Below are 27,517 nucleotides of genomic sequence, written 5' to 3'. Positions count from 1 at the left end.
TTGTTGTGAACAATCGTGGTATACTTTAATGGAGGCTGTTAGGGGGCTCAATGGAAAGAGAGCTGGACCTGGATTCAGGAAGACCAGAGTTCAAATCCAGCCTCAGATACTCACTAGGTGTGTGATCCTGAGCAAGCCACTTAACCTCTGTTTGCCTGAATCCACTAGAGAAGGAAATGAAAAAAAAACACTCCAGTATCTTTGCCAAGAAAACCCTATACGGGGTCATGAAGAGTTGGACATGACTAAATGACTGAACAACAGTAGCTTAGCAAAAATGTGAAGGCAGACTCACTCCAAATCCAGTCCTCACAGAAGACCTGATTAGAGGGACTGAGACTTGTACATAATTAGTATAGTATTTCTATTAATGACAAAGTCTTGCTTTGTTCCTAACACATGAAGAAAGAAAATAGGAAGCATTTCGCTATGATTTCAATGCTTGGTGGATAAAGTGCTAGACTTGGAGACAGAGAGACCAGGGTTCAGATCCTGCTTCTGACAGTGAAACTGTGCAGTCCTGGGAAAATCACTTAAACCCTGTTGGCTTCAATTCCCTTAATCTGTAAAATGAGGGGGTGAGACTAGATGGATTTTTAAGGTCTCTTGCAGCTCTAAATCTATGACCCTAAAAAAGCTATTTGCAAAATATACGTATGTATTGATACATACACACATGTATACATATATACATATCCACACATATATGCATATGTGTGGATATGTATATATGTAAATTTTCATTCTATCCTTATACTCTTTAATCTTCTGGGTCAATATCTAAGCTTGATGCCAAAAATGAAAAATCTTATTCTTCACATAATTCTTGGAATTCTGTTTCTGTATTCAACCTCTACAAATAGGTGAGAAAGGTTAGCAGGTGAGAGAAGCCATCACACATATTATTTTTTTCTCTATCTGTTGCCCTTTTCCACCTTCAAATTAGGAACATAATTAGTCAGATGGAGAAAGGGGAGACTTTGGATGGTTGGAAAGTAAATCAATCGATAGGTGGTTGCCCCAATGGAGTTCTGAGTTGTTTTGTGAGTGTCAGCTGAGGTTGGCAGTTATAATGTCCACCTCCTTTCCCTGGAGGTAAGTCATTTAAGCACCACAGGTTTTATCACATTTAGCAAGTGTCCATTTTATTTGTTAGTTAGGAATGAAGATCCACAAAGAGAAATGGAAGGCAGAAACTCGTCTATTTAAGCAGAGATAACAAGCTAAAAGTAAAAGAACCATTATTATTCCGCCAGCCATAGAGAGAGACAAATGACTGCTTTGCATATGTATATCCCCCCAAAATTTTATTAAAATTGGTGAGGGAAAATGTTAGTGCTTTGTTATTTTTCACTCTATTTTCACTCCCCTCCCCCCCATCAATTAAAAATGAAACAGTTATTCCATGCTTCAACACTTTATAGACAATAGGGTATGTTAAGGAAGTTGTTATAGCGATACCTCCTTAGGGGTTAGATGATATATAGTACATTTCACCCTTAATTGTAAGTTTCCTAGATTTTATGACTCATGCACAAGCGCAGCATTCTGTCAAGGCCATTTTTGGGGTGTGTACATTTATTGATGTGCAGAGTTTCCTGCATTTATAAGTTCTGCCCAAGGAGGCTTGAATAAACCCTTTTTGTAAATTTCTTCAGTGGCACTATCCTTTTCTAAACACTAGTAACCTACAGTCAAGCAAGGAAACAAACAGTCAGGGATCTGGATTTGTATTCAATATATTTCCTCTATTGTGAAGTGCTGTGTACAGTTACCGCTCTAAATAAATAATCCATTCTCTTTGGTTTATGAACAGCAAAGAACAAGAATTGTTTGGTTCCAATCAAAGACTCAATTATTCCTTATGTAGAAAAAAACTATTTAATTAGCACCGCTGTTTCCCTCTCCAAAGATGGCTTTGGCTTCCCACATATTTTATAGTATTGTAACTTTATTATAATTTGAGCTACACAAAGTTAACCCAGTTTGTATCCCATGTGCTGCTTTAGGCCAGTTTCCTATCATATCTTTATTGTTATAGACAATATTCACATTCTTTATCTCCACATTTCATGAGGTTAGTAAAACCAGTGAGGGTGTGTATGCAAAGAACACACCTGTTGAGTCACCTATATTTTTGTGACCTCATGGTATCCCTGCAATCAGTGTCCCTTGCCCCTGGACCAGGGCTGTTTGCAGATGGCTAACAGGTTAGGCCTCAACATTTCCCAATAGAGGAATACAATATGGCCAGGCTGAGGTCAACTTAATATAATATCTTACTAATGATGTTATTATTATCTGTTAGAAAATACCTACTACCCCTTACTATAAAATTATGACTTCATAAGATTGCCATTGGACAAGGCTGGACAATTTAGCCAAGGGTGTCATCAATACAGGGTTATGTGCATATATGTACATTTGTATGCATACATGTGAAGGAAAACATGTATAAGTGTATATGTATGTATATGTATATTGTATGAGGAGTAGGGAATGGACCTGTAGTTTCACTGGCATTAAAGCACTCCTGAAGAGGAAATTACGACAACCTACCCATATAGATAGGTACCTGTTCTGCAACTTATAGTCTTAGAAAGTCGTCTGGGGTACTGAAAAGTTATGATCAACCTAGGACCACACAGACATTGTGTTAGAGATGGATCTTGAATCCAGGTTATCCTGACTCTCATATCAACTCTGTGTGTGTATACACTTATAAGTGTATGTATCTATATATAGAGAGAGATGTGTGCACAGAAACAGCATAGCAGAGAGCATAGAGAGCAGGTCTTGAAATCAGGAAGACTGGATTCAAATCATGCCACTCATGAATACTGAGTATTCATGGCTCAGGGATGTCACCTACCCTCTCTGTGTTGTAGGTAACTCTCTAAGACAATTACTTGAAAAGAAATTACTAACCTACAGTGGGAGAGGGATTTTCCTCTCCAAAGAGTTCCCTATGTCAGTGGAATCTCAAGTCCAGTTCCTCACTCTACCTTTATACACATGTATGTATGTATGTATGTCTCATATATGGATGCATGTATGTGTACTCTCTTGGTATCCTCTGCCACACATACATATACATACATGCTAATCTCCTCACTCCATTCACCCACCCCCCAAAAAACACCTTCTCACTGGGATAATATGAAAATATTTTCGCCATTGCTGGTTAATGAGGGTGTTTTCATGTGTCTTTATGTTTTAATACCATTCCAAGAACTTCAAAAGACATAATATTGGCTTTATTCACAAAATCAATATAAGTCAAAGAACCAAAGACACAGAGATTCAAGGGGCCTTAGAGATTATCTGATCCAACTTCCTCTTTCATTATGTAATATCTATGTTCTTCCTCAAGCCTCTACATATCCAATAATTTGCCTACTCTTCTTGATTTTACCTCCACAACATGGGTCTCCTTCTCCGCACTCAAATAGTTGCTACCCCATTTCAGACCCTGATCACCTCTCAGTGAACAGGTAGAACAGTCTCTTAATTGGCCTCTCTGCTTCTAGTCTCTGCCCACCCCCCAGAACCAATCTTTCACAAGGCTGCCAAAATAATATAGATCAGATACGACCATTCCAGTTCCCTGTTCAAAAATGTTTGATGGCTCCTTTATGCCTCTTGGCAAACTCTTCAGCCTAGCACACAGAGGCCCAACACCACAGCCTTCTACCTATGAAACTACCACCCACCCCTCCCAAGCCTCAGTTTTATTTTATTCCCCTCATAAAGTCTGCATTCCATGTACATGGGGACTACTATTTCACAAACTTAACATTCCAAATGCCATTGTCATATATCATACTTCCTCATTTCCTCCTCTTTGAATATTTAGCTGCCTTTAATGTTCAACTCAAGGCACTGCTTATTCAGGGGAAACCTTTTCCTCACCCTCACATAGTTGATAGTGATAAGTAATTTTGTATTTGACTATCTGAATATTTGTTGCACCCTCCACCCCAATGTAAGTTCTCTGAGGGAAGGGGATGTTTCCCATTTAAAACCCCAATGACACCCAACTACCACTAAGATCAATATAAACTAATCATCTTGGCATTAAACCTTTTGTAACTGAGACCAAACCCATCTTTCCAGGCACATTAGTCATTAAGTCTCCTCAGACAAACTGACCTTACTATTTTCACATTTTTCACCTTATCTCTTTTCTTTGTATTTATGCTTGCTATTCTTCATGCCTCAAATGTATTCCTTCCTTACCTCTACTCTTAGAATCCTTTGTTTGCTGTGTATCTCAGTTCAAGTACCACTTGCTACATAAAGATCCATGTTTCTGCCCCCTGCCAAGTGTTAGTACTTCCTCCCCAATCCAAATTACCTCGCATTATGTGTTTGTGTCTGTGCATTTATGTGTGTGTCTGTGTGTGTGTGTGTGTGTATACACACACATACATATACATACAGGGTATCCCAAAAGTCCTACTTCAATTTTAGGCTTTGAAAGCTTATAATTACACTCAGACTTTTATCTGAGTGTAAACACTTTGTATATGAACATATTGACTCCTTCATGGGGAAAGGAGAAGGGAAGAGGAAAAGGGGAATGGAATTGGGAAGAAGATGGGATAGGAAAAGGGGGGGGGGAAGAGGAGAGGAAGAGAAAGGGAAAAGGAAAGGAGAAGGGGAAGGGAAGGGGAAAGGGAAGAAGAAAGAAGATTAATGAAATTAAAAGACCAAAATAGAAAGAAAAATGAATAAATGTTAGAGCCCAAAGCAAGGTAGAAATAAATATCCAATTGAGGGAGTGGCCATCTCCTATTAATCTATTAGATTTTGCTTAACGTCTGTGCCCATTTGCCTCCCTGCCTCCAGGTTTCTGGGTAATGTATGCTTCGGGATGACAGAAATGATTTATGTTTATCCTTTTATTCCTAATCCTAATCACCGTACCACCTATATAGTAGGCACTTAAAGTTCATTGAAAGTAATTGAATTTTTTTGAGTTACTTGTTCCATTAAAATGAACTAGACTAAGATACCAGTTCAGTGAATGGAGGACAATACTACGGAGCAGCAAATGGAAGCTACATCTTGAATTCTATTCAATTTAACAACTACTCAGTAAGTACCAATTATGTGTCAGACACGGGAGTTACAAAGACAGAAAGAAAACAAACTAAGTATTCAGTAATGGACCAAAGCAAAGAATTAAGGCACATATTCCAATAATTCGACTGAATATCCAAGGTATTTCAACAATTCAAAGGCTCTGAAGAACTGTCTCAATTACTTGGCTTGGCCAGAGGAGAGGTGGCCCAAGGCTAGGAGCCAAGCAATATAATGAACCTAGTCACCAAAGAGCCAGGACTCTGGAAAGCAGCCATCTTGATGCCTTTGTTATCTTTCACCAGGGAATGGATCATAGTTTATAAACTTGGTCTCCTGGAAGCCTAGTTTGCTGGCAGGCCAGAGCGCTGGCTCAGGAGCTTAAGTCAGCTAAAGAGTCAACGGGGAAACTCAAGAGAAAACAGCTGGTAGCATTGAGGACCACTTAGATTTTTGGCTGCTGAGATTGTTTTCCCACTTTTTTTTTTTTTTAAGCAATTCTGTTCCATGAACTCCTTTAGGAAAATAAACTGCTAAGAGGTTCGGGCAGCAACTCTCACCCACTCATAGAAAACAGAATGAGGCGGAGGAGGAAGAGAAAAGAAGTGAGAAAAGCAGGTGATAGTATGTAAGCTAAATATTTTCCCCTTGAGGTACTAAAGAGTGGAAGATTTTCAGCCACAAAAAGTACAATTAGTCATCATTCAAGATTATTTATGAACAGAGCATGTATTTTTCAAAAATTTTTGAATCATAAAAAAATAATAACTTCTCAGATTTGGGAGGAAAGTTAGAGGTCTAAAGCATATCTTTTTCTTTGAAATTTTTAATATTTTTTTCCAATTACATGTAAAAGCAATTTTAATATTCTTTTAAAAAATTTTTGAATTTCAAATTCTCTCTCTCCCTTCCTGCCCTTCCCCCACCTTTAGAAGGCAAACAATTTGATATAGGTTATGCATGTGTAGTCATGCAAAATATATTATCATATTAGCCATGTCACAAAATCAAAAACAGACCAAAAAGAAAAGAGAAAAAGAAAGTTGTTCTTTTTAAGTATTCTTCCATCTGCAGTAAGACTCCATTAGTTCTCTCTCTGGAGGTGGATACCTTTTTTTCATCCTAAGTCATTCAGAATTGTCTTGGAACCTTGTATTGCTGAGAATAGCTAAGTCATTTCACTGTTAATAAGCATATAATACTGCTGTTCTTGTGTATAATGATCTCCTGGGTCTCCTTATTTCACTTTGCATCAGTTGATATGTCTGCCCAGGCCGAACTATATCTAACTGATAACTCTTGAAAGCATTTTTTTTTTTTAAGCAATTGGGGTTAAGTAACTTGCTCAAGGTTACACGGCCAGTTATTTCTGGGTTTGGTGCTGAGTATCCGAGCCTGGATTTGATCCAGGTCATCCCGACACTGGAGCCGGTGCTCTTACTCGCTGAGCCACCTGGCCGCCCCTCTTGAAAGCATTCTTGATGCGTGATTCCGCCTTTACTGAAAGACCTCAAGAATGAGGGACTCACTACCTACAAGGCAGCTTATTCAGCTTTCTAAAAACATTTTGTTCATGTTAGACAGGTACCAACACCACCACCCACCCTTGTATTGAGTCCAAATCAGCTTCTCTTCCATGATTTTCATTGCTTCTGCTCTCTGGAGGAGAAGAGAACAAGGAGCACAAATCATTGCCCTACTACTTGAGAGACTTCCAAACCCTTGAATGGATCGATCAACATTTGTTTATTAAGCACCTACTCGGTGTCAGATGACACTCTAAATACTGGGGGTAAATGAGAAGTGCCTCTGCTTGTTTCCATTGTGTCCAATTCTTCAGACCCCTTTGGGGTTTTATTGACACAGATACTGCAGTGCTTTCCCATTTTCCTTTTCCACCTCATTTTACACATAAGAAAGTCAGGCAAACAGGGTTAAGGGACTTTCCTGCTGTCCTACAACTACTAAGTGTCTGAGTGCAGCTTTGAATTCAGGGAGATGAGTCTTCCTAGCTCCAGACCCAACACTCTATCCATTGCACTATCCAGTTGAAGATTATATTCTATCAGAGTAGACATGTACATATATAAATATAGAAAGAATAAATGCAAACTAGATACCAGGTAGCATGGAGAGAGGATATTAGTTATTTCCAGTATTAGAAAAAATCATGTAGTAGATGGTCCTTGAGTCTGGAAGGAAATGAAGGATTGCATGGGACAAAGCTGAGTGGATTGTAGGTATGCAGGATGGTCAAGCTAAAGGCATGAAGAAGAGAGGCCAGTTTTGATGGACTGCATAGAAAAGGAAAAAGAGGAAAGTATAATGTGGCTAGAAAGATAGGGTGGGGCCAGATTAGGAAGGCCTTTAATAGCCAAACAAAGGAGTTTTTATTTTCAGAAGCCAGAGGAATAACTAGAGTTCTTGGGGGAGGGGAGTGACAAGGTCAGACCTAAACTTAAAGAAAACCACTTTAAGATAGATATTCTGGCCTCCCTAAATCTTCTCCAGAATATTTTCAATTCCTTCAACTAGTCATCATGTAGCATGATTGTGAGGTCTTTTTCAGTTTGGTTGCCTTTCTCTGGTCATTTTCCAGCTTATCAAAATGTCTTCCAGAAAGTAGGCTGTTCAGAACTGGACACAAAACTCTGGATATAGTCAGAATGGAAGATACACAATGGGACTCTCATGTCCATTGTTCAAGATACTTCTTTGAAAAAAGGAAAGTTTGATAAAAAAAAAATTTGGCAATACTGAAATAGAAAGGGAAAATGGGAAAGGGATTTAAAGATTTTTTTTAACAAAGGTAGAAAAGGGGGATTGATAATGAAGAATCAAAAGGAATCACAATCACTTAAGGTAAATGGACAAGGCTATGTCCCCATTGACAGAGGCATCTTCCATTACTGTAATTGAAAAGTATTTTAGTCAAATATGACTGAAAAGTCATATAAGTCTCCAAGGAGACATAATTTCTACTAATGTAGAAATTGAGCCTTCTGAGTTCCTTGTTCAGGATGCTGATGAGCCCTGTTTTCTTTTGCCAAGTTAAACTGCCTAAATAAAGATACACTTTGACTTTCAATATCCTTGAGAGTAGAATTTGTTTCATTCTCTGTATTTGTATATATATGAAGGCTAAAGTGACGACTAATCCTGTGAACATAAAAGAGCTTCTATTTCTTGCATTGTGTCCTATCCAATTCAACCCAACCCAACCCAACCCAAGATAAGGGAGAGTGGATAGGCATTAACTGCCTTCTTTGATAGTAGTGTCTTTTGGAGTATGGGGGAAAGAAGTAAAAACTGTCGGTTGGATCACAGGAGAAAAACAGTGAAGTTATCAGGACAAAAAACCTCAGGTCCAAATAGTCAGAGATCAAGCAACACCGAAGAGGTAGGACAAAGAGCTTGACCCATTCAGCACAACAGAGAATCTTATCACAAAGGAAAACAGAAGGCTAAAACAAGGTTTAAGCCAAAAATAACAGGTCTACAATAGAGGAGTATGCAGAGTAAGGAACCAACAGCAAGACATTATTGAGTTTATTAGCTTCCAACAACATCTCTTCAATCTCAATACTATTCCTGGTCTAAGGAATGACCTGAACTGGTGGTGACGGACATTCAGAAGTCTCTATAATCTCTATTTTGTTGACAACTCTTTTTTTATTGTTAAACAGTCCTACCGCTGACATCGAAATAGACTATCAAAAAGAAATAAATTACTTGCTCAAAATTATCTAGAAACAATAGTCAAAAGTGCATATTATGACTCTAGCAGGCAAGTGTATGTGTGAGATCCATCACAAAATTTTTTTGAACTTTACTCCTCGTGAGTGAAGTAAAATCGGTGAATCTTGCTTCACTCCTGCTCCATTCCAACCGCCAATAAAAATACAAACATACTCTGCCTAAAGTGGTAAATTGGTGTCCTGGGGAGCAATTGGTTCTTATGAGAACAAGGTTAGAAAAAGGAAAGGGGAAAAAAAAAGCTTTCTTATAACATCAGAGTAGGGTTTGGTTATCATGACCACATTTTTCCAGGTATCCTTGTATGCAGAGAGTGCATGATATCTGAAGGATCTTAGAGCTCCTGAGTACATGCTTACAATAATAACAATAATAATATAATAAATTTATATAGCACTTTCCAGTTTCCAAAGCATTTCCCCTGTGAGGATCACCCCATTAGCGAGATAAATGCAAGTATTATTATCTCCATGGTAAAGACTAGCCAGCAGAGTCTTTGAGAGCCTCCTAAGGGAAGGGAGGGAGAGCCACTGAGAGAGACTTATTCATGCAAAGGGGCTTCAGCTTCCAGTGTAGTTCTTTCCACAAAGACAGAGAGTATAGTAAGGATTCTATAGGAAAAGAAAAGTTTGCTGCCTGGAACACTCAGGGTTCCCCACTGAAAGTAAGACAAAGTGTTCATAGTGAGAGTCCTAGAGATAGATGTCAAAGAGCCAGGCAAGGCTGTTGAGACAAAAGGGAGCTCCGGTATTTGGATGGCCCACTCTAAAGTCAGGGACACCTTTCTCACCTTCATCTTCCTAGATTGCTTTTTTGTGGGTTTCCACTGCGTTTCACTAGGGAGAGGGAGAAAAAAAAAACAAACATTTTGAGCTACAAGACAGAGCACACTAGTCACTAGGAATCTATCTATATTAGTTTTATCTATATCGTTACTTTACAGCTCTCTCCCAGATAGTGTACGATTTAGTATCACATAAGGCTAATGCTCAATGCCAGTTCTTTTCTAGTAAGGAGATGTCCTAAGCTATGAAAAGAAGTCTATGAATTATATTTTAAAAAAAAACATAGGAGCAAACTGTTAGGCAAGTTTTTTTTTCAAATAGAATTTACTTTTATTTGAAACTTATTATTATAAACATGTGAATGTGCTCTAATAAGGCTATTAACTCAATATTCTAAATATAATTTTCCATCTATCAGAAATTAATTATCTATCGTTTCATGCAAAAACAGTTGTTTTGCTTTGAGATGATAGGGTAGAAATAGGGGGCACAAATATGCCTTGTTCTTTTTTTTTTTTAAGAAAGGAAACCAAATGCTCCTTCCTGTAAAATAAAAGATGTATGAAGCGTGTAAATGGTTGCTATTGTCTCAAACTGGGACTCATAAAGTGGAATTACTTAGCTGGGTGAGTTCAATGGCTTGTTAGAGCTCTGATGCCCTCATGTGGGAGAAAGGCAGTTTAACATCCTCCAGGCAACCTCCACTACTCAGGAACTGAAAAGGTTGAAGACTCTGAAGGGAAAATTCCATTGTCTTAACCAAATGATAGATTAAGATAAGGTTCTCAGGATTGGCCTTACTTTTACAATCCCTTTAATGACTGTCGGGTAAAGTATTTATTTAGCAAGAAAAACAAATGGAAATTCTCATATAGTGACAAATAGAAATAGAAAACAAATAGAAAATCCCCCAGAGAAGGGGATCCTATGGAGAACTTTTTCCCTTCTATATTTCCAGCTGATTTTCAAATAATAGATAAGATGAGGTAATATCCTTTTGAGGAACATGATCAATTTATTCTTAAAATGGGGTGTGAACGCAATCAGAAATATTTATTAATTACCTATATATAAAGCTCTAGTTTTTCTTATCAGGAAGCTTATGTACTAATGGTGAAAGATCAGGGTGGTACAAATAAGTAAAAACAGATTATATACAACATAAATACAAAGGGATGAGAGAGAACACTAGTACTAACAACTAAATGTGTCAACAAAGGGTTTACAAAGGAGACAACACTTGAGCCAAACCTCGATGGGACCTAAGAATTCCAAGCCATGGAGATGAGCAGGCAGAGCTTCATAGGCATGGGAGGCAGCTTACACAAAGGTATCAAGACAGAAAATGCAATGTCATGTAACAGAAACAGCAAACGGGTCAGTTTGACTAGAGTATAGAGTACATGATGCTAAGTATATTGCAATCTCCTAGACAGGTAGGCTGGAGATAGATTGTGGAGCAAACATTCAAATTCTCTTGCTGATGTTTGGCAGCTAATATAATCATGAGTAAGCCTTAGAACTTCTCTAAGTCCAGCAGTCAAAGGCACAAAGTTCTACTGGCTTCCTGTTTGATATAAGACATATCACCAGCTTTCTCTGGACTTTACTCTTCATGAAAGAATTAAGATCAGTGAATCCTGATTCAAATGTACCACCCTCCCAACGCAGGATCATTTGTGTCATCCTAACTTTGACCTTCCTGTACCTTCACAACAAATTTCAAAGACTGCATTGCTAACTGCCCTGTTTCCTTCACATTTGAAAGATCCTACTCAAACTGATTAGCATGCTTACCTCCCACTCAACAGTGAATCATTTAGAGGTCTACAATCCTAAAAGTACATTAAATGTGTTTCCACAGCAACATACCATCATATCCACAATTACCACCAACCATAATAAAACATCACTTATTCATGTAAGGAATCGGGAGTTTCTTCTCCAAAGATCATAATCTTTTCATGGATCGTCAGTATTATATGAGCTCATTCATTCCAGGGATATGCAAAAAAATTTTACTCTAGGGTTAAGGAAGACTCAGGATATATAACCATATTCAGGAAGGCAAGGTTATTTATTGTTCAGTGGCCTGGTAACTCTGTGTGTGTGTGTGTGTGTGTGTGTGTGTGTGTGTGTGTAAAATGGACTTCAAAAGTTATCAAAACCATACTCACATATATACAAAAACAACTTAGCCAGAAATTCAATTTTTTATGTTTTTTCCTGTGGGGAACCTCAAAGTAGGATAGAGGCTACAGTCACTAACATGGCCATAAGCAACTGATTTTGCCTTTATCTTAAGATAAGATTCCCCTGCTCTGTAATCTGATGAGTCTGCACTTTGTAAACTTTTTGAAGAAAAAGATATACACATACATATACATATGTACACACACACTTACACAAGTCAAACAGAGAAGACAAAAATATCAACCAAAAGTAGTCTGTCCCTGCTTTTATGCTTTTATCTGTTTCCTATAGTCAATCTCAGAGTCAGATAGAGGCTAGGCCACCACTGAGGTTATTGACCACAGATATTGTCTACAATATTGTCTCCACAGTTCAATGGCATTGTAGCAACATGCTCTAGGGTTTCTTCTCAGTATAATGAAATCGATGCAGAGCTGAATATCTGGGAAAGAGGAAAGGAGGGGAGAACAAAAGGGGAGGGGAAGGAGGGAGGGAGGGAAGGATAGAAGAGGAACCTGTGTTGCAAAGCTGAGGGGATTCATTTATATATTGTTCCCCAGAAACTTCTCTTATTATAGGCATCCAGAGAAATCCCTATTATGAGTTAGACATAATTATAATAATATAATATATTATTATTATATATCAATAATATATAAGATAATAATATGAAAATGAGTTCATATACATATATGCATATATCCACACATGTGTATGTATATGTGTGTATACATACATATCTATACATATACATATACACATATAAAGAAAGAGAAAACAAGAATATCAAAAGTTCAAGAGATGATGGTTTTCAAGGTCAGTAAAAGCAATATCCTTAACATATTCAAATCTCTTTTCTCTATTAGACTTACCATTGTCAAAATCTGTATGACTTTTGTAGTCATAGTTCACAGATCTCCTGGGTACAAATTACATAGAGTTAAGTTACACATACAAAGCATCCTGAATAGTATTTCTATTAGGGACACCACTATTCTCTTAGTTATCCAGGGTTAGACCCTTCACTCAGAAAACATACACCAGTGATTAAAGTGATCAAAGACCTGTGAGGAAACCCCTTATAGGGAAGGAGAGGGAGGAATTTAGAATCTCAGTAGGAGAGGAGTAAATCAGGGTATGAGTTAGATTGGGAAGTGACTTTTCTGGAGAATATCAATTACCAAAGGACCAAAACGGACCAGTGGTTGTGGACGATATTGAGCTTTCAAAACCATCCAAATCTGCACAAACTCAAGACGTATATGCTACCACAAACTGATAGTTTATTTTTCTTCCTGAGATTTCCTTCCTTACATGATAGCAGTGTTAATTTCCCATCTCTTCCTTCACATGTTGCTGCTTGATTAATCTTCTTAATGCATAGCATTGGTCACATACACTCCTCAAATCCATTCACCGATGGGGCAGCTAGGTGGTACAGTGAATAGAGTACTGGCCCTGGAGTCAGGAGGACCTGAGTTCAAATTTGGCCTCTTACTAGCCGTGTGACTTTGGGCAAGTCACTTAACCCCAAATTGCCCTCCAAAAAAAAAAGGCAAAAAAAACCCCATTCACTGGCTTTCTTTATTGCCTACAAGAGTACTTTTCTTGGACATTAAGACATTCCATGGTGTGGCCCCAACCTTCTCTTTGAGATTTTCTTCCATATCATTCCTATTCACCAAGCCAAACTGAACTATTGAACATTCCCTAATACACCTTATACTTTTCTTACTATGTGTCTTTGCTTGCTCTATTTCTTATGCTTAGATTGTCCTACTTCTCCATTCAGGAAAACCCAGCCAAAATGGTACCTCCTCCATGAGTCCTTTTCTGACTTCTCCAAAGAGAAATGATCCTCCTTCCTGGGGATTCTGGAAATGGAAGAAAATGCATTTTCTTCAAAACTCTCCTATGCATTTAACATTCTCCATATTAAATGCACATGTTTTATCTTGCCTATTTAATCATAAAGTCTTTGAGGCCAGGGTTCATGTCTTACTCATCTTTGGACGCCCCCTCAGCACATAGTGACTTATATGAGAAGAGTGCTTAGTAAATGGTTTTTTTTTTTTTTGCATGGATTAATTGATTAAACTAGCTTGACACAGTTTAAAACATCAATCAAGTTCTTACAGGTTTTTAATTTGAAATTTTATTGCTAAGCTGCTAAGCTACCACCTGTATCCCTGAATTTTTTGTATTGAGAGGCTCTTTACTGTTGAGCCCCTGGTCTCAGATTATAAGTGTTGCTCTCCTTAGACTCCTGAACCCTAATTTTGTCGTCCTCTTCTCCCCTGGAATCCACTCAAAATTCTTGATTAAGGTATACTTCCCCAGACTCTCTCTATCACCCTGGAAAATTCCCCTGAGCAACAGTTCCTTTCTTTCAAGGTTTTTCATGCTGACTGGTCTTGAGTCAACTAATGTATGCTTGTAAAGCCCTCCAGCCTATACCAATTCATTCTGCTGTCTGAGTTATTTCATCTAAAACTCCCTTTATCTCTTCATCCATCCCTGCTTTTAGTTCACATATCAGGGTTCACAGCTTTCAGGACTTTGACAGTACCCTGTTAAGCTACTTCACTCAGTACAAACATTAGCATACCTAAAACATTTATATTAGGAATCAATCATAGAATCTTAGACAGGAACTCTGAAGCTCTTTATTCCAAATTACACCTGAAAAAAGAATTCATTTAGCACCTACTATGTGCTAGACACTGTACTAAGCACTTTACAAACATCTCCTTTGCCCAACATTTGGGAAATGGCTGAACAAGTTGTGGTACATGAATGTAATGAAATACTATTGTTCTATAAGAAATGGTAAGCAAGTAGGCTTCAGAAAAACCTAGAAAGACTTGCATGGACTGATGCTGAGTGAAGTAAGCAGAACCAGGAGAGCCCTGTACACAGTAACAGCAACATTGTATAATGATCTACTTTGTTACACTTAGCTCTTCTCAGCAATGCAATGATCTAAGACAATTCCAAAAGACTCATGATGGAAAATCCTATCCACATTCAGAGAAAGAACTATGGAGTCTGAATGCAAATCATAGCATAGCATTTTCTCTTTCTTTTGTTGTTTTTTATTTGTTTTTTCTTTCTCACATTTTTTTTCACCTTTTGTTCTGATTCTTCTTTCACACATGACTAATGTGGAAATATGTTTAATATCATACATGTATAGCCTATATCAGATGGCATGCTGTCTTAGGGAGGGGAAATTGGAGGGAGGGAGATGAATTTAGAACTTAAAATCTTATAAAAAGTGAGTGTTGAAAACTAAAAATAAATAAATTTAAAAAAAAACAATTATCTCCTTTGTCCTCATAACCCTGGGAGGCAGATGCTATTATATCCCCTTCTACAGTAGAGGAAACTTAGGTAAAGAAAGGTTTAGTGACTTGCCCAGGATCACATAGCCAATAAGTGCCTGAGACCACATTTGAACTCAAGTCTTCATGATTCTAGTTCCAGCATTCTATCCACTGTACCAGTTAGTTGATTCTGCAATATATCCAACAAGTACTAATCCAGTTTTCATTTGAATACCTCCTATAAAGGAGGACTCAGTGTCTCTTAAGGCATACCATTCTATTTTTATATTTGTCCAATGAAGCTAGGTGGTGCAGGGGATAGAGAACTGGACTTGGAATCAATAAGACTCATCTTCATGAATTAAAATCTGGTCCAGACATTTATAGTTGTGTGACCCTGGGCAAGTCACTTAAACCTGTTTGACTTGGCTCTTCATCCATAAAATGAACTGGAAAAGGAAATGGCAAGTCACTCCAGTATATTTGCCAAGAAAACCCCAAAGTAGTTTCATGAAGAGTAGACAACACCGAAGTAACTGAACCATAAACATCACTGACTCCCAGCACAGGCTAAACATCTGCTTGTTGGATTAATCATATTGGTACTTCATTTCTGTTGTAATGTGGACTAGATACATGCTTAGGTCTCTTCCAGCTTGAACTTGGAAAGGCTATGAAATTGTACCTTACGTCAAAGCCCTAATCACTTACAATGATATTATATAATAGACCCTTGGGCCTCCATGATAAGATTCAGAAGAAACTGTTTATTGAGATTTGGAGCATTCCAAATTAGGTGAAAGGCCACAGAAGTCAAAATAATCTCTGACCTGCATCATAGTCAGATTGGGTGGTAAAATTTTGGTATAAAAGAAATCTCTACTTCCTTTTAAGGAATCTAGCCTTATAAATATAACAACAACAACCAAAGAAAAATGTGCAAAATTTACTTCTGGGATGTGGGACAAAGTTTGTTTACATGTATTTGCAAATGAACCAGCATATGATAGACATCATAACTATACTGACTTCAGTAGTCAGGAGGTACAACTTAAAAATCAGTTTGAGTTCATTCAAAGATAACAGCTAAAAGGGATCTCAGAATCACTTTATAATTAAGGAAATTAAGAATAAAAGAGACTGAATGACCTACCCAAAGTTGAACAATTAATAAATGTGAGTCAAGGCCTGAACCCAGGTTCTTAGATTCCAAATCTAAGACTTTTTCCACTACAGCACTTTCAATAAGTGATTATTAAACTAAATATATTGACATCTATAGAGAGATATATGTAGATTTATATATAGATGTATATGTATGTGTATGTATATTTATGTATAGATGAATGTGTGTACATATATAATCTGCACATATGTGCATATGAATAAATGTGGATATGTGAATATATTTATACATGCACACATACATATATCAATAGGTAGGTATAGATATATAAACACAAACACATAAAGATAAACATGTGGTTACATTTTTGTAATGGGAATGCAAATTTGGAAGATCTTCCCTGCCCCTAGGCTAAAGTGCACCCGGAGCCTGGGGTGGGAGGCATGTTTTTCAGTAGATACTTCTTGATTGGCCAGTGAGTAAACAAGGTTGTTACATTCTCTGAGCCAGGAGAAGGCTATATAAGCCCTGATGTGAGGCTTTGTTTTGGGGGCTCACTTTGAGAAGTGTTCTGTGATTTGATGTGGATTCTGGGAAGCCATTGCCCAGAGCCCCCCGGCTTTGAAAAAACCCAGATGTTGAAACCCAGATGTTGACTGGGTATGGATGTAATGGTTGGACAGTTTGGAAATCTGTCTACTTGATCTGTTTCTGTCTTGATAATTCTGTCTGTGTATTCTGAAGTTTGGGGTGCTGACCTTTTTCCCCTGAACAAGGTAAAGGATATATGTCTGACTGATTAAAGTAAGCTTGTTAACCCATTTTGAGTTGCTTTCCTTTAACAAAGCAGATCTAAGAACCTGTATTGGCAGCAAACCCTGAGGATGCTTGGGGTGCTTGCTGCTACAATTTTACACTTAAAAGAGAGGGAAAACTATAGTAAAAGAATGAAGTGTGAGGGGAAAGGTAAGAATAGAATAAAAAGTCAAACAGCATGGACTTCTGGGTCATGTGAGAAACAAGATAGAGAACCAGAAATTTTCTATGATCCCTATGACCTCTCAAATTTCTCCAAAATAAAAATTATGTGACAAAGATAAAGCAACTTCAGCCAGCTTCAAGGTCTAGGATACCCAGAATCCAGAAAAAAGGTTAAAAAAATTTCACAGCCCTAAAACCTACAAACTGACACTCACTAACCTTGAGATCACAAAGCATTCTTCTTCAACCTCCCAAACTATCTCTAGAAAGACTGCACTTGTCAACCAAAGTACACTACATAAACTCACAATAAAATCCAACCCCCTGCCCTGGGCCCATCTCCCTCTTTCCAGTGTTGTGGAGACCTTGGATTCAGGCTACAGAAGTTTGCCTGAGTCACAACTGACAGCCAGCACAGCTACAGCCCTTCAGAAGCATATTGGGGGCTACAACTTCTTACTATAAGCACTGTTGAGCTCTGAAATGCTATGCCAGAGAAGATAGCTCTGTACCACCAGTATTTCAGCATTTCTTGTTCTGGGTCAAAGAATTAAGAGACAGAGGGAATAGGATAGGATACCAAGAAAAGATACCATTGGGTTTGGGGTTGTGTAACACTCCTCCAAATCCAAGGAAAAGAGCAGAGCAGGTGGGGACATCTCTGACCACTCAAAAGTTGCATTGGGCACAAACTTAGGTTGGTGAAGCATGAATTGCCCAGTGAAGAAAGAGAGTGAGATGTTTTGAGATCCAGCCTCCAAGGCAATCATCATCAGAAAGCACAGAGTCAAGAAGTAAGCAACATGGAAAATCTGTCAGGGTGGGCGTGAAGGAGAAGAGACTGATATTATCAAAGATCTCAGGAAAAAACTTCAAAGACCTTGAGCGTAAACAGATAAATTTAACAGAGACAACATTAATAATAGAAGGAAATATGGCCTGAAGATCTAGTAAATTAATTCAGGCATCTATGAACAGATACTGCAAAACAAAGGGAAATAATTCAAAACTTGATAAGATAGAGGACTTTGTGTAAAATTAGGAGAATATGGATCTATAACACACTTTTCCTGAGTGGTTCAAAAGAGAAATTATAATTATGATAGCAAAATTTATGGTTTGTACAGCAAAATAATGGGCAGAATAAGAAAGACTGAAATCAAGAATGGCAAGTCACACCAAAGAAATGAAAGAGGGAATAATAGATTGGGAATGCAAATATACACAAGTGAAGTAAAATCTAGAAGGAAAGCAAAAAATAACCACTTAAACTATGTTCATTATATAAGCAAAACATACTGACCTTGAAGACGGGATGTGCAGAGACAACCTAAAGATCATAGTTTTCCCAGAAGGACATAGCAAGAAAAAAAAAAAAAACCTTAGCATCAGAATGCAGGATATAATAAAAGAGAACTACCCATGACTCCTGAACATAGAAAATGAAATACAATTGAAAGAATTCATAGATCACCTCCAAGAAAAAAAACAACTGCAACTTCAAGATATACAGAGCTTAAATTGAATAATTGCATTCAGAAACAAGTTCTGAAAGTGGTCAAGAAAAAGACCTTCAAATACAAAGGAAAGCAAATTCAAATAACGATTTGGCAACCACCAAAAATATGGGAGGGAATGGAATAATATGTTCTAAAAAGGAAGAGAATTCAGGTGAGGATACAGCCCAAGATGACCTATCCTGTAAATCTGAGCTTAATTATACATTTAAAAATGGACATTCAATAATGAAGTGGTGTTTGAAATATTTTCAGAAAGAAAACCAGAAGTAAAGGGATTATTTCCTTCACAAATACCACCAATTACAGTAATCCAGCAGCCCAGGATAGGAACAGAAATAGAAACAAGTGATGGCAGAGATACCAGCAAGAAACTTCTTTCTAAAGTACACAAGGAGACAGCATTGAAGGCAGAAATTTGGTGGAAGTCGCACTGAAGCAGTGACCATGGGGCATTATGAGGAGAACCTGCAAATAGCCTGCCTACAAGATGAATTTTTTTTTTTGTGAAACTACATCAAAGGGTACATAAAAATGGGGGGGGGGAGAAGAGAACCAGGGACAGAGAGGAATGTGCAATGTGTACAGATCTAATTTTTAAAAAAACTACCAATGAGGGGAAAGTGGTATTTTTTTTCTCAGAAAAAAAAAATGAATCTATAGGGTAGTGGGTGAGGAGTAGCAAAGGACTGAAAAGGGAGAAACGGAAAAGGTGACCTTGGCTTTGGTGTGGAAAGGAAGTTCCGCTGATGAATGCTGTGAATGAAGAGATAGTCTGTGAAGGAAGATGGGGGCCATGTGCTAGATTTGGCCTGTGGGATTTGGTGTTTGAAAAGTCTAGTCATCTTACCTCAGTGGGGGTGAAAGTTGGAATTCCTGTGGGCAATTGGCACCTGGAAAACAGGAGAGCATGTACCCCCAGGAGGAGACTTAGAGGCAAATGGGGGCGAGGTAACCCAGGGAGTGGTTGCATAATCAAGTATATGGTGAAGGAGGAGCTTTACTAAGATCTAATATCCTCTTTGACATCTGTAATAATGGGCATTGATGGGGCAGCCGGGTAGCACAGTAAGAGCACCGGCTCCAGTGTCAGGATGACCTGGGGATCAAATCTGAGCTCAGATACTTAGCACCACACCCAGAAATAACTGGCCGTGTAACATTGAGCAATTTACTTAACCCCAATTGCTTAAAAAAATGATAATAATGGGCATTGTTCTAGGAGTAAGGCAAAATGGAAGAAGGGAATCCATGGAGCAAGCTTGATAAGGAAGCAACAGAAAATGACTACAGGGGAGAGTATAGAATGAATATATTAAAAACTTTGGTTGCATGAGAAATATAGAAAAAAGTGAGAAAACATATAATTATAAATATCATGAAACAGAGAATGAGTCTGTAGAGTAGATAGAAAGGATAAATAATGGAAAGAATGAAAAAAATACTTTTTGGAAAGGGGCACATAATTGAAATTTAAAAATTTGTGAAAGAATAGTTGAAGGAAGGGAGAATAAAGGAGAATTGATTTGATTGATTTAGAGGGAAGAAAGGTAAGGTGAATTATCTATCCAGATAAAATAAGGAGCAAAAAAGCAAATAATAAGTAAAATCTTAAGGGAAAGAGGTAACACACAGGTGGAGGGGTGAAGGGAAAAGAGCCAGTAAGAACAGAGCCTTAAAAATATTTAGGTAAAGTAACAGATGAAGAATAGTACTATGTTTACAAGGAAAAGAAGAAAAAAATCATAACTTGAAAAAAATAATAGAGACAGATTGTGGAAAATATAAACCTAACTCTCATAACTTTAAATGTGAATGAATTAAGCAATCCAATAAAAGGAAGAGGAAAAAAGGACAGATTGGATAAGAAAACAAAACCCTAAAAACTCTTGCTTACAAAAAACACATTTAAAAAACAAAGACATATACAAAATAAAATTCAGGATCTGGCAAAAAGAATTTATTATGCATCAAGTGAATCTAAAAAAGCAGAAGTTAAACTCAGGCAATATGACAAAGCAAAAACGAATGTTCAAAAAGAAATTATATTATGCTGAAAGGACCCATAGACCACACACAAATATCAGTAACAAATTTGTATGCTCCAAATGTCATAGGAGACAAATTCATAAAAGGAACCATATAAGCTACAAGAAGACATAGAAAGTAACACAATAGTGAAAGGAGATTTTAATATACCTTTCTCAATTTTTGATAAATCTAACAGAGAGATAAGCAAAATTTTGGTTATTTAAGGAAATTAAGGAATTTAAGGAAATTAAGAAATTTCTAAAGAAACTAGAATTATAAGACTTATGGCATTTTCTAAATGGGACAGTAAAAGAAGAAACGGTTTTTTCAGCACCACATGGATCTTTTACAAAAACTGACCATGTTATAGGGAATAGAAATATTACAAGCAAATGTTAAAAGGCAGAAATAGTTAATATATTCATTATGGACTCTAACACAATAAAAATACTGTATTTCACTGCATAATATTGCAGATTTCATGCCAATACTTTTTTGCAAATTAATGTAAAGTTTTTTTTATTTAAATTGCGCATGTATTACTTGAAAATCATTTATTACTCAACTGTCTTTGGTGCAAGAGTAGGATGCATAGAGTATTCATGAATATACATTAAAATTTAATACTGACAATACTTGTGTGCTGAGAATTCTAGGTTCATGGCTTATAATGTGTGAGAGAAGAACGTATACCCATATCCCGCTGTTGAATGCATTGCTGCTTGGTTTGCCTTTTAAACAGCCTGGTGAACAGAATTATACCATGCAACGATTATGTAATGAAAGTTTACAAACCAATTATGTAGTGGCAATGATTACACAGTGAAATTCAGCAGTAATTGGTTCAAGGCACCTCCCCCAACACACAGACACACACACACACACACACACACACACACACACACAAAATATATATAGGCCCAAACAGAAATTTAACAATGAAATCCTACGTAATGAATGAGCCAAAGAACAAATCTTAGAAATAATTAATAACTATAAAAAAGAAAACTGTGAAGATGAAATAATATACCAAAATTGCTGTTATACATCTATCACAGTCTTCAGAGGGGGAAAATTACATCCTCACAAAATTATGTTAAAAAATAAAGCATTAATGATTCACTTTTGAAAATTAGAAATCTAACAAACAAAGAAATTTAAAATAAGCACAGAAGAGAAGATATTTATATTCTGAGGTGAAACAGATATATGGAAATCAAAAAAGAAATGATGAATGTAACTAAAAACTGGTTCTTTGGAAAGACAAATAAAATTAATAAACTATTAGTTAATCTGATTAAAAAGGAAGCAGAAAATCAAATCAACAAAATAGCAAATTAGCAATGTGAAATCACAGAAAAACCAGAAGAAATAAAAATAGCCAAGCATATTATGCAGTTATGTGCTAACAAAATTGAGAACAAAAAAGAAATAGAAAAAGATTTTCAAAAATTTTCAAAAAAAAAACTATGAGAAAGCCAGATAGAAATCTTTAAAGAATCCAATCTCAGAAAAAGGAAATAGATCTAGTTGCAAAAGAACTACCAAAGAAAAATAACTCTTGGTCCTGATAGATTCACAAGAGAATTTTATCAAACTTTCAAAAGAAAAGTTAACACCCAAACTTCTCAAAATATTCTCAAAATTTTAGAAAGCACCCTACCAGAATCCTTTTATGAATAGTACAATACTAACTCCCACACCAGAAAAAGATAAAACACAGAAAGAAAACTATAAGCCAAATATCACTAATGAACACTGATTCAAAGATCATAAATAATTTTTTTTCAAACAGATTACAGTAATTTGTCCAAGAAATCATTCATTATGACCAAGTAGGATTTATACAAGGGATATAAACCAATTCATCATTAGGAAATCAACATAGTTAATCATATTAAAAACCAAAACTTTTAAAAATTACATGACCATCTCAATAAATACAGAAGAAGCTTTTGACAAAATATAACCTTACAAACCATAAGCATACAGGGATCCTTTTTAATAGTATAAAAATCATTTATCTCAATCCAAAGTCAAGAATAATGTGCAATGGGAATTCACTAGAACCTTTTACAATAACTTCAAAAGTGAATCAAGCATGCCAATTCTTCCTAGTATTATTGATACGATTCTGGAAATGCTAGCAATAGCAATGAGACAAAAGAAGGAGATGGGCTTAAAGATAGGTAAAGAAAAAAACTATTCCTATTTCTTGATGATATGATGCTTTGTTTGGAAAATCCTAGATAATCAGCAAAGATATTCACTGAAATAATCAACAGCTTCAGCAAAGTTGCAGGCTACAAAATAAATCCTATAAAATCAAAAACATTTATAAATAACAAAACACAAGAAGCAATAATAGCAAGGGAAATCCCATTCCAAATAACATCAAAATGCAAAAATGTTTGAGGTCAATCTACCAAAGCACACAAAACACTTGTACAAATTAAATTACAAAGTACTCTTCAAAAAAAAATTAAAGAATAATTTAAATAGCTGAAGAAATAACCAATGCTCATGACTATTCCATGCTAATATAATAAAAATGACAATACAACCAAAATTAATCAATACTTTGAATGCTCTACCAATCAAATTACTAAAGAGATACTTTATAGAATTTGATAAAACATAAGATTCATTTGGGGAAAAGTGTTGAGTATCAAAGAAGATGATGAAACAAAGTAGCAATAAAGGGAGAACAACACTTAAAAATACTTAAAATTATGTTATAAAATAGTCATTAAAATAACCTGGTATTTGTTAAAAATATATATATATAGGGGAGGCTAGGTAGCACAGTGAATAGAGCACTGGCCCTGGAACAGGAGGACCTGGATTCGGGGGTCCAGCCTCAGACACTTAACACAAAAACTAGCCATGTGACCTTGGGCAAATCAGTTAACCCCAACTGCCCTCCAAAAAGCAAAATGGATGGAGGGAAGGATATAGGGAGGGAGGGAGGGATAGATGGATGGATGGATGGATGGATGGATGGATGGATGGATGGATGGATGGATGGATAGAACAGACCAAAGGAGAATCAGAAATAATGAAAATCAATAACATTATTTGATAAAGGGGAAAATACATATTACCTAGGGGAAAACTCCTAATGTGATTTTAAAAAACTACAAGGAAAACTGGAAAGCCATCTGGCAGAAATTAGGCTTATACCAACACCTAATCCTTTATATCACACTCCCCAATACATTCTAAATGGATATGTGACCTTAATAATAAAGATCAGAGAAGCAGATCACAGACCTCTCAGAGCTATGGGTAGGAGATGTATTCTTAGTCAAATAAGAGAAAGAGGCAACTCTAAAAGACAAAACAAATACTGATTATTTGAAACTAAAAAGGTTCTACAAAAAATAAAATTATCACTTCTAAGATAAGAAGGGAAATAATCAAATGGGAAAAAATCTTTGAATTCAATTTCTTTGACAAAGGTTTGGCATCCAATATATATAAACAATTAATAAATATATATATATATATATACATTTATATATATATATATGTTTAATAACTATTTCCTAACAGATAAGTGGTCAAAAGACTTGAACAAAGTTCTCAAAAAATGAATTTCAAAGTATTCACAACTATATGAAAGTATTCTACAAATCACTAACAATAAAGGAAATACAAATCAAAACAAGTCTGAGGTTTCACCTCAAACTCGGCAAATTGGCAAAAATGAACCAAAAAATTACCAACAGTCAATGTTGGAGAGGCTATGGAAAGATAAGCACACTAATACAATGTTGGTAAACTCACAAAATGGTACAATCACTTTGGAAAGCAATTTGCAATTACACAAACAAAGGGACTAAAACATTTATATCATTTGTATCATTATTGAATTTATACCCCAAGGAAGACATCAATAAGAAAAAAAGTACTCATAAACTCCAAAATATTTATAACAGCACTTTTTGTAATAACTAAAAACTGGGAAATGTATAAAAAATTATAGAATACATATATATATAATGGAATATTATTGTGGTGTTAAGAAATTATGTGTATAATAAGCACAGAGAAGTGCAGAAAGATTTATATGAGTTGATTTGGAGTGAGGTAAGCAGAACCAAGAAAACATTAAACACAGTAATTACAACATAAATGGAAAGAACAATTACAAACCAAAAGACAAAAATCAAAAGTAAACATAACAAAATTATAAATATCAAAAGGGACTCAAATGAAGAAATATGAGAAAATACACCCCAATTCACCTCTTTAAAGAAGTAGTAGGTCTACAGGTGTCAGAGCCTTCACATGCTTTCAGATTTTTTTTTGAGGGGCAATTGGAGTTAAGTAACTTGACCACAGTCACATGGCTAGTAAGTTTTAAGTGTCTAAGGCCACATTTGAACTCAGGTCTTCCTGACTCCAGGGCCAATACTCTATTCACTGCGCCACCTAGCCACCCCCAGACTTTTTCAATATATTGATCAATTGTGCTGCTTTTTTTTCCTCCCAAAAAATTACTCTTTGCTATATGGGATGGCTCTCTGGGAAGGAGAATGAGAAAGGGAGGGACACATAGAATTATTATGATGACATAAGAAACAGAAGATATTGTGGTAATAAACTTGTTTTTTTTTAGTTAGCTCACAAAATGCCTAAAGAATGTTTTAAAACACTGAAAATGGCAACTAAGGTATTACCTCACATCTATCAAATTGCTAATATGAAAGAAAAGGAAAATGACAAAATGTTGGAGAGGATGTGGGAGAACTGGAACGCTAATGCACTGCTGGTGGAGTTATGAACTGATCCAACTGTTCTCTAGAACAATTTAGAAACACAATATTAAAAAAAAAACTATAAGGAAAATGGGAGTGCCAAAGGGCAACCAAACTGTGCATACCCTTTGATCTAGCAATATCATCATAAAGTCTGTATCCCAAAAATATTTTTTTAAGGACCTATATAAACAAAAGTTTTTATAGCAGCTCTTTTGTGACAAAGAATTGGAAATTGAGAGAATACCCATCAAATGGTGAATGACTGAACAAGTTGTGGCATTTGATTGTGATAGAATACCATTGTGCTATAAGAAATGAGAAGCAGGATGCTTTCAGATAAAGCTGGAAAGATTAATGTGAATTGATGCAAAGTGAAGTGAGCTGAAGCAGGAGAACATAGTACACAGTAAAAACAATATTGTACAACAATCAACTGTGAATGACTTAGCTATTCTCAACAATACAAAGATTCAAGATTATTCTAAAGGACTTATGATAAAAAATGCTATCTAGCTCCAGAGAAAGAACTGATGCAGATCATATTTTTTTAACTTCCTTTATTTTACTTGGTTTCCTTCTTTTGTTTGGTCTGTGTTTTCTTTAATACATGACTAATATGTAAATACATTTTGCATGACTACAAATCTGTAATCTGTATCAAACTGTTTGCCATGTCAGGAATGGGGGAGGTGAGGGAGGAAGAGAATTTGGAACTCAAAAATTTTAAAAACAAACATTAAGAATTGTTTTAATATGTAATTGTAAAAATAAATATTTTCAAAGTAAAACACTGAAAATGCATATACAAATAAAAAAAAATACCAGAAGCTCAAACTTCTGGTAATTCTTTCAACAAATATTTATCCAAACATCACCTGTATACCCAATCCATGCTTGGAAAAACACCCCACTGAAAAATTGAAAATATCCAAGGAGGTTCATAGAGTATTAAAAACTAGACTGCATACAACTCAGAAATCATGTGAAGCATAAAAAGATTCAGCAGTCTTCATGAAAGCCCCAGGACAACACACTTTTCTTTACATATGCAATAAGTAAAAACAAAAATAAAACAAAACAAAATCAAAACCAATATGGGCCTGATTAATCTCAGTTATGTTTAACTGTAAAGGAGTACTGAATTTGAACATTCAGCTGATGATGATATCACCTAAGAAGCTATGTGAAAAGTTTTAGAAAAGAGGTCCAAAGCTATAAGGAAAGAGAAAAAAGGAAAAAAATAAAATGAGGAAGGAGGAGAAAGGGGAAATATATGGAGGACCACGAAGATCTGTCAGGACCAAGGGATTTTTCCTATGGTATTTGCAGGTATTGTTTTCTGTCCCATCATGATCCAATGATTCTGTTGTTGGATCTCTGGCCTTGAAGCAACAGGGCTGTGGCTGCTACTGAAGTCCTCCATACCTTCCAACCCAGCCACCCACTCCCTAATGCTGGACTTTGAGTAGCTCTGGGAAACTTCATTCTCTCTGTTCTAAGAAACAGAAGCTACAAAACTCTGATTCTTATTTGAATTTTCCAGACACTTCACCCTGCATTTTCGTTTAAAGCAAATTATTCTTGTTAAGTCCTCCAATGTTATATCATCAGATGAGCGTTGGCTGGTTTTGGCAGAGGAGAGGAAGTGAATGGTTCAGAGAGAAAAAATGTGGACTCAGAAGCATGATTGACTAGATGAAGAACTTAAACCAGATACTTGGGACCTGAGTGTGAACCACAGGCATTATATTATACCATATTTACTACATCATATATTACAAAAAACTTGCTTAGCTCTGGTCTAGGAATTTTCCCCTCACCCCAAGCATCCTTTGAGTAAGAGGACAGGGGGACTATATTGGTATCCCTGAGTTTGTAAATAAGGAAGGAGAAGTAAGAATGACCATCTCTATGTATTCAAGGCTCTTGTCAGCCTATTAAATGTCAATGG

The sequence above is a fragment of the Petaurus breviceps genome, unplaced genomic scaffold (genome assembly GCF_028583685.1).
Source record: "Petaurus breviceps papuanus isolate PSGF00001 unplaced genomic scaffold, PetGlider_PUasm1.0 138, whole genome shotgun sequence".
In the NCBI taxonomy this organism is placed as follows: Eukaryota; Metazoa; Chordata; class Mammalia; order Diprotodontia; family Petauridae; genus Petaurus; species Petaurus breviceps.
Note: the sequence above shows the minus strand (reverse complement) of the source record.